Below are 8790 nucleotides of genomic sequence, written 5' to 3' on the forward strand. Positions count from 1 at the left end.
AAAACAGCAGTACCTTTAGTGAATAAAATTACCTTTCATGCCTTGTAAAGGAGCAATGTGGTAGGATTTTTTTTTGCTGTTGACTCAATACTACAGGATATTTACAACGAAACCTATATTCAAAGGTAATGTTTTTGCAGTAATCCATTGTCTGCTACATTATTTTTAAAAAAGGATCATATTATTATTTTATAAAGAGCTGAATTACACAAATGTCATCATAAAGCCACTCTGCTTAACTCCTCTCTGTGCAACATTTGCTGTCTTGTTGTTTGGCCTATCCCAATGCCAAACTTGACTGTGAGTTTGGCTAATATATAAGGCCACATAGGTTTTAAAAATACTTTTAAGAAATGTTATAAAAATGTTCAGGAGTTCCTCAAGTGTCTATTTAATTTAGTCTATATTTTATGTCACTTAAATCCATTTTATCACTACTCATACTCTATGTATTACTCACTATACATTGACCAAACCAACAAATCTAAATGACAATGCCCCTTGTAGCGATAGGAGTTCAGATACCCTCTTGTAAGTATTGTCTTCAAAGCTGTTACACCTTTTGCATGCAAATACTCTGGCAGACTTTGCTGAGGGTTTATCTTAATTTTAATTCCTTTCCCTAGCTTATGGATTTTGTTTCTCTAACCTTTCTGAATAACAAAGATCATTGTATTGCTGTGGCTCTCTGCTTGCCCTTAACTGCACCTTCTCCATTTCTGTAATATCCTGTTTTATAATAGGGTGACCTGCACTGTGCCATTTTCTTAATATGGACTCATTAGTCTCTTAGACTGTGCTAGGATAATTTCCTCAAATTTCTATTGAATAATCATATCTACACTTTCCCAACATATTGTTGGCTTTTACCTCCTTTTTTGACTAATAAACATTACTCAAATTAATTCACAGTTTTTTCCCAGCATTGTGAAAACCTTTCTTTTCTCTAGTATTTTGGTTTAAGTCAGTGGCAGTGAAGGCCATCAGACTGATATTAGTGGTTCTTTCTTCCTCCCACTAGGAGCCAAGCACCCCTCCCTCTGTCTCCTGTCTTTTCCCAAACTGCCTCTTCACGCATGCTTTCTCCCCACTCCCTGGAAGTTCCTCTTATGCTGCAACTAAGTACTCCACAGTGGGTATTGAAAGCCAGTGACTGCCTTACTTAGAATGTACATGAATATGAACACAGTTATCAGTACAAGAGGTGCAGAAGGGTGTGAGGTCTATGGTGGGAGGAGAGGAACTCTTCATAAGGAAGCAGAGAGGCAGCTGATGAAGATGACAATACCAACAGAGGAAGAAAGTGTTTGGGGACAGGTTTTACAGCCTTCAAATTCTCCCTAAATAAGATAGCAGCAAGGACAGAAGAGAAAGAAAAATGAGGTCACTTGGTCAATGTTTACATCCAGCTGGGCAAAAAAAGGCCTCACAAATCTAAACCAGTTTCCTTAAAGTGTGACCAACAAAATACATGCTTATCTTCACAGTGCTTACATTTCGAGCTGTACACCTGCTCATTCAGACAGTTACTAAGTCACCAAACCATTATGCAAACCATGCTTATACATATGACTTCTTGAAATGAGGTAAAATTAAGGGAAAACCCCCAATCTCTTTTCACATGGCATTATTTTGTAACTGCATTTGAGTCCTACAAGGTGACATGTTCTAAGTATATAACCATCTGTTTTACCAGATCAGGTTCTCCGTAGGTAATTATGATACTGAGATCAAAACAAGCCTGGTAAACTGCTAGTTGCAAGAAGGTTTGACATACAAGCTCCAAAAATGAGATCTGAGCACCAATATAAATATGCGTAAAACATCTGATAAAAATGGAGCAGTGCCTTTTGGTATCAGGCGTTCTGCATGTATTTTTGTAAGTCTCATATTTAAGAATTCAAACCAATATGGAAAAATGAATCCATCCGTTATAGTTACACTGTCCTAAAAGTAAGTATTACTTCTACTACAAGGACCATTTTTATAGACTTTACACTTCTTCTGTGAGGGGATTTCAAATTTCTAAGATGGAAATTACTCAGGTTTTCCTTAGGAAAAGCCTAATAAAAATGTCCTAGAGATTTTAATTTCACACACTGTCTTTTAATTTGACAAAAATTAGAGCAAGGGAACTTTAAAAACCTCAGATCTACAACATGAGGAAGAGGAAAATAATAATTTGAAACAATTTTTACTTCTTGCCCACAATACCCTCTTTCAGCGTGGAGTGGGAAAAAGCAGGCTTTTCCCCGTGTCTACAGGAAAAGGGAAGGCAACACAGGTCAGCTGCACCAAAACTCCACATGTTAACGTTGGATGTCCAAGAAAGCTCCCACTCCTTGTAGCTCTGTGCCTGCTAACAGTAAAGTTCTGCTTCAGCCACTTCAGTCTAGGAAAGCAGAGAAGCTGGACAGCATAAGTGCAACAAACGTTAAATCTTCAGTAGGCCTGAGAGCACTACTATACTTCAGAAACTCTGTTGTGCTCTGACAGGAACATTTGGAGTTAGATTTGAATCCCTGCTTAAACATTATAAATTCAAGTTTTTAAAGAAAAAAAATGCAACATTTTTTAACATTGATCTTTAAGATATGTGTGACACAAACCCTGTTACATATCTTTGACTTGCTATTTTCAGCTGCTAATTTTTCATGCTTTAAATTTACATTTTATTGCATGTTCCTCAAGATTCATGTTACTCAGCATGAAAATATTCTTATGTAACTCACAGCAGATAAGAATATCAGTAGTGCCGAGCAGATTATTCTGTGCAGCATTTTGGTATCAAACACGAGAGAATATCAGCATGAGAGAGATTGGATTGGGAATGTCAATTTGTAATTACAAATCATATTTAATTTTTAAAATTATAACATATTAGCTATACCATTACTTTCTGTAATGTTCAGAATCACAACAAAAATATGTTAGTGCATTATGCTATCTTATCTTCATATGTAGTAATTTGTTTAACAGCACTTTGCATAAATTAAGGGAAAGCAGAAGGATCTCTACAACCACAAGGGAATTCACAAGCCGGAATGACAGGGATTCCCTTCGTTTCCAACCCCAGTATGCTATCCATAAAGAAAATTATGTCCATGCTCTTTACTTTGACAGACAGAGGAATGCTGTCACAGAGAAGTTGCAGTATATGTGTTCAAGCAAATGAACTTGTGAATTAAAAACCCAAATTTATATCCCTTTACATAAATAACAATAGGTGTTGGAATATATTTTTTTTAAAGTTTATGTTTTACCTTTTTTTAGACCTTTTTCATGTTTAGAACTCTTTGGTTTATAGTTTAAAAATGAGTTTTTAAAAGACAATTAGATGCACTTTTTTTTTCTTATGTTGAAGTAATTTTATTGTGAGAAAAGAAATTACACCTAATATGGATTAAGGTTTTACAACAGAGAAATATCAAGCAATAAGGATAGAGCAAACTAGGAGGCTTGTATGATGTACATCCCATATTTTTCATACTTGTAAAACTGGAGCTGTTAGCATCCAAACAAATTTCTGGACTAATGATTCTTCTTGAGGTACTCATAGTCCTCTTATTTTTACTGCTTTTTACCAAAGCCTTGTTGTTTTCTGCACCTGCTGGAGCATTTTTAGCCCTTTTACACCTTGATCACATCTTCAGAGATGCATGGCATCTGAATTTGTCTAAATCTGCTCTACAGGAGACCACCAGTAAATCCATATACCTTCACTGACTCAGTTTGTGTCACTCCCAGAAGGAGGGTGGTCTGCATGCAGAGCTGTACCAAAGCTATTAACAGGTCTGCTATCTCTGCTGTGTGATAGTCAATGAGCTGCTAAGAAGTTTTGTGATAATAAGCGCTAATTAAACATATGTAGAGAGAAAATGCTGTACTAAGTCACTAGCTTAATATCTGGGATGTTTGCTGCATCTCACTGTTCTGGGAGGGCAGAAACTGCTTATTTATAAGAGTCCTTGAACTTGCTCATGGATAACTATAACCTCCATTTTTAAGAAATTAACCTCAATACAGCCCTTTTTTTCCCAATGGTCTTCTTGGAAAGATGACCACCTCATCATCTCATTCACTTCATCTTATTGCTGAACTGGCTTCATTTTTCAACTGGTATTCATAAAAATTACTTAACCTTAAAAAACAAAAAAGAAAAGAAAAACTCTTTGACAGTGCCAGAGTTCATTTATGTCCAAGTCTTTTATAGCTATAATCTAGCTTTTACAGAACAAGCCCCTCAAAGGCCTTCAGAGGTTAAATATCTGTATTTAGATCCTTATCTTCTTATTACTCAATATCCCTGATCCATTGCACTTTGAGCACTGGTTATGATTTGTCCTCATGTAAGATCCTTGGCACCTTATTCATTTTTGCCTAATATAGTTTTCTTCATTGTTCTGACTACACATTTTCCACTTCTTAATATAACTCAGACATCCATCCACACAGAGTGAATTTGACAATTCTCATCTAAGATTTTATCGGGTTTTTTTCCTCTGGAGAAATATCAGATTGAGTTGGACTTCCTTACCTGATAATGATGTGCAATGAATCAGCCAAGTGAAAAGTACCTTACCTCACCTCTTCTGGCTGTCCTGGTTGGCCTCAAGGCTAAGAGGGAGGACTGTGAAAAAACATGAGCCCAGGAAGAAACCCCTGTATGAGAGGAAGGCACTGTTAGAACAGTATGTAGAAACTGAGTATTGGAAGCAGATGTGTAGTAAGCAGACACCAAATAACAGTCTAGGACCAACTGAAACTACAGATTGATTTATTCATAGTAACGGTGGGAAGAGACCACCAAGTATCTCCCGGGGACAGACAGCCAATGAATAACCTGCTTTAGCTGGTAGCAGATGTATCAACATATTCTACACAGGTAAACTAATCTGGATTTATTTAGTAGGCTATCTGTGTACTAAAAGGTACACAGGGTATGGATGTGAGCTGGGAAATGTGCAAAACATTTAATTTTTAATAAGAGAATGGACTGGCCAGAAAACTATAGGCATTTGAGGTGCATTGACTCTTCACTGAACTCATTAGAGAAGCCGTGGCCATGATGAAAGAAGGCTAGTGCCTCAAAGGCATTTCTGTATGGTGCGTAAGAGACAATGAACATTTGTTGTTCCCTTACAAATCCCATCCCTTTCTCTCCTCACCCTCACTGTTCTCAGTCAGTCATGTTAAGTTTGCTCAGGGCTTTTCTGGATATATTTATCTGAGCCACTTCAAGGGTGGCTTTGCATATGTCTCTTTGTAAGAACTTTGATAAATATAATCTCCTTTTACCCCACTTCCCAAGCCTAACATACCTGTTCTTGGAACCAGTTTGAGTACTAGTCTGACACCACTTCAAAATGTCACTGGTAGAATCTATTTTCTGTTATATATGTTAATTTGTAAATATTTCTAGTACAAAAGAGATCACTCTTTACTTGGATATTCTAAGCTGTACTGTGCAATAAACAATATAAAAAACCCCACAACTTTCAACAGAAATAAAGCATTGACCCAAAAAACTATTACTATTTGTGGTAAAGAAATGCAGACATTTTTGTAACACAAGCTTATTTGTCTCACCTATTTCTTTCAGTAGATTTTACATTAACTGTAAAAGGACTGTAAATCAAAATTTTAATCAATGCTATTGGTTCAGTGTGAAATGTTAACTACTTACTGACACAATGCTCATTGCAGAAATTGCAATTTTTTAATTTCACACTTGCATGAAGTGCCATTTCTCTTTGAATATGAAAATTACACATCTTGGAAATGTTATGTTACTTTTATAAAATCTTTTATTAACAAGTAAAAATATTTTCTCCAAGAAAACTCCACAGTTGAAGTCTAAAACACTCTGTTGGATAAAGAAGTCCTATTGAAAAGGGGAGGAAGTGGAACAGTAAGTGTATTGTTTAAAGACAGCCCTGTAAAACTCTTTTCTCAACATATATTTCCCTGAAAATAAATGCCATTCATGAAGATTGCTGTTTTAGTATGGAACATTGTTTACGACTACATTATAGATTCACATATAAGGATATTATGTATCCATAAGCTGTTCATATTCATTAACCTGTGTAGAACACATGAACTCATCTTAGGCCAGCTATTGACAGGTAAAAATTCCCTGTGTTCATGACACTCATTTTAGGTGTACTCTATTAGCATGCAGGTGGACGGATATTGTCAATGGTTTCTTTTAGCTAAAAAAATACACTATGGAGGATCCAAGCTGTCATTCTGCCAAATTAGACATTAATGTCATCAAGAATCAGTGTGTTGGAGGAAGGGGAATGCTGTTTTCAACCATACCTACTTTTTAAAGAAGTAGCCTTGAACCTGCTGAACAGCTAACAGGTTTCACCAAGACCTGTACTCACTCACTCTAATAAGTATTTAAAGGTTTGAGGGGTGAAATTTAGAGCTTATTTAAATTAATGGCTGAACTGCATTTGAAGCTAAGAGAGCAGGAATTCTGCTTGGTCTTTTCTTCTCCATTCTGCAAAAGCCTGAATGAGCTCCTCCTCTGCTGCAGTCACATTGGATTCACTGAGACACTGAAGAATCCCATTGTTCCAACAGCAATTTATAAAACAAGAAATAAATTGGCAGTTTTCAGTTATAAGGAAATGTGTTCAGGAGGGAATGTCTGAGAAATGAAGGACCACATCCACATACTGCATGGAGGTTTGAGCAGGGCTTTTGAATTAGAGGTGATGCTCTCTTGATGAACTCATGCTGCAATTGAAAGATATGAGTGTCACATGTCACAGCCCTTCCACTTCCTGCCTATCTGGTTGATTTGCAGCCATCCTGACGACTGCCACTTTCTTGGTTAATGATACACCAAGTTTGCCCCAGGAAAGGAAAATCCCATTTCAGAGCTCCTCCCTTTGCCACACACACAGATGTACAAGTCTGGTCTAAGAAATGGCTGTAAAGCAGCGTTGAAAATGAAGTGTGGGTACCAAAGTAATATCATAGGTCTTGAAAGCGTCTGATCTTACTTCATCTAGTGAATATCAGAAGTTATTCCACTATGATAAAATATTTTTGCTTTTTTTAATATAACTTTAAAGTAATCACATTGATGGAACTCCGGGAAACTAATTAATTAGTGCTATTTTAAATGTTTGTAATTACCAACAGGAATTTAAAAATTAAGCTTTGTGCTTTCCTGATTATAATACTATAGCTGAATAATAAAATAGAAAATAGATAAACAAAGTGCTGGTCACACTCTGAAGTTTTAAAAGAACGGAAGTAAACCAAAACCTAATTCTCCTCCAAGCACTTTAGTGTAAAAGGCAAAAATTAAAGACAACAGTTAAAAAAATGTGATGTGTCTTTTGATAGAAAGAAAATGCTTAGTGGTCAGCTAACAGAAAGAACTGCGCCCACCAGTGTAACAGAGAGGAATTTCAGGATCCTGGGGAATGTCCTTCCGACAGAGGCCCATTGTGTTAAGGAGAAGAAAAGTCTTGTTGTGAACATGGCCCTCTGAGAAAGCTCTGCTATGGGCACTTCCAGAGACATGTTTTGGTTATGGAAGGATTAGAAAGACCATTGTAAGCATCATAACAGATGAAAGTATACAAATGTAGCCTAGGGGAGGAAATGAGCTGTTTACATGGAAGATTTTGGAGGAAAAGCTTCATTTTTGTAATGTTTGAAGAAGAGTGCAGGTTCCAGTTTACATTTTTATATTAATACATTGAATGTTTTCTTTCTTAACAGAATCAGTTAGGGACTTATTTTTTAACCAGAGAAACTCAATAGTTTTATCATGTTCTATTTGATACTTTCTTTTTCCTTAAGAGACTTCATTGTCATTGGAGTTCCCCAAAAAAACTACCATTTTATCCATTTTTGTCATTACCATTCCTGCCTGAGTAAAACACAAAATGCCAGAGGAAAGCAAGAGAAACTGTTTTATCTCAGTCATGGCTGACCATTGCCAGTATTTTCAGATATTTGAGGCCAGTTGGAAAAAAGAGTAGCATTTCAAAACTCAGCAGAGTCTTGCTCCAGACTTGACTTGTAAATGACGATTTAGGAAGACATCTGTACAGATGGGTGCATACAAACCTGAACTTCTCTTCTTGTGCTCCAAGCTGTCTGAATGGAAGCCAGCTCCAGGCTGGCAGCCATGTAACTGGCTTTGCTCTTCACTGTGTTCAATGTAACATACCCCATCTTCCAGCATATGGAGGTGGCCCTAATCAGCCCCCCAGCAGGGCATGTTACTTTGCACACAGTGCCTTGCTGACTCAGACAGAGATTTCTAGACTAGAGTAGTTCTGCCTTTGAGGCTCCTCTCTATTAACAAACTGGCAAACTAAGTGTGAAATATTTGGAGAGGCCAGTTTTCTGTATTTTAGTCTGCTTATCCTTATCTTCTTAGAAAATCTGTCATGATGCAACAGTAACTCATGTTCTGTACCATGATTTGCTATGCATACAGCTTTGGCACCATGTTTGCTTGTCCAAACTATTTGCATATCTTCAGATCCTGAAGTGACACAGCAGAGAAAGGAAGGCTTGTAGAGCCCCCAGCGCTCTTCATCTAAAACAAGACAACAAACAGCTTGGGCAGGCGCTGCACAGACTTCTGCCTCGCAGAGCGATCAGAACACAACTAAGTGCTTTGTGCCTTCTCCACAGCTGTGGCACAGCCAAGCATACTTGCACATTTCACAGGACAATGGAGAACTCTTAAGGGATGAGTAGTTACTGGTTCTGCTGGAGCATTTTCTCTTAACAGCTCCTAGTTTCAAG

This window comes from Coloeus monedula (genome assembly GCF_965178545.1).
Source record: "Coloeus monedula genome assembly, chromosome: 4".
Classification (NCBI taxonomy): domain Eukaryota; kingdom Metazoa; phylum Chordata; class Aves; order Passeriformes; family Corvidae; genus Coloeus; species Coloeus monedula.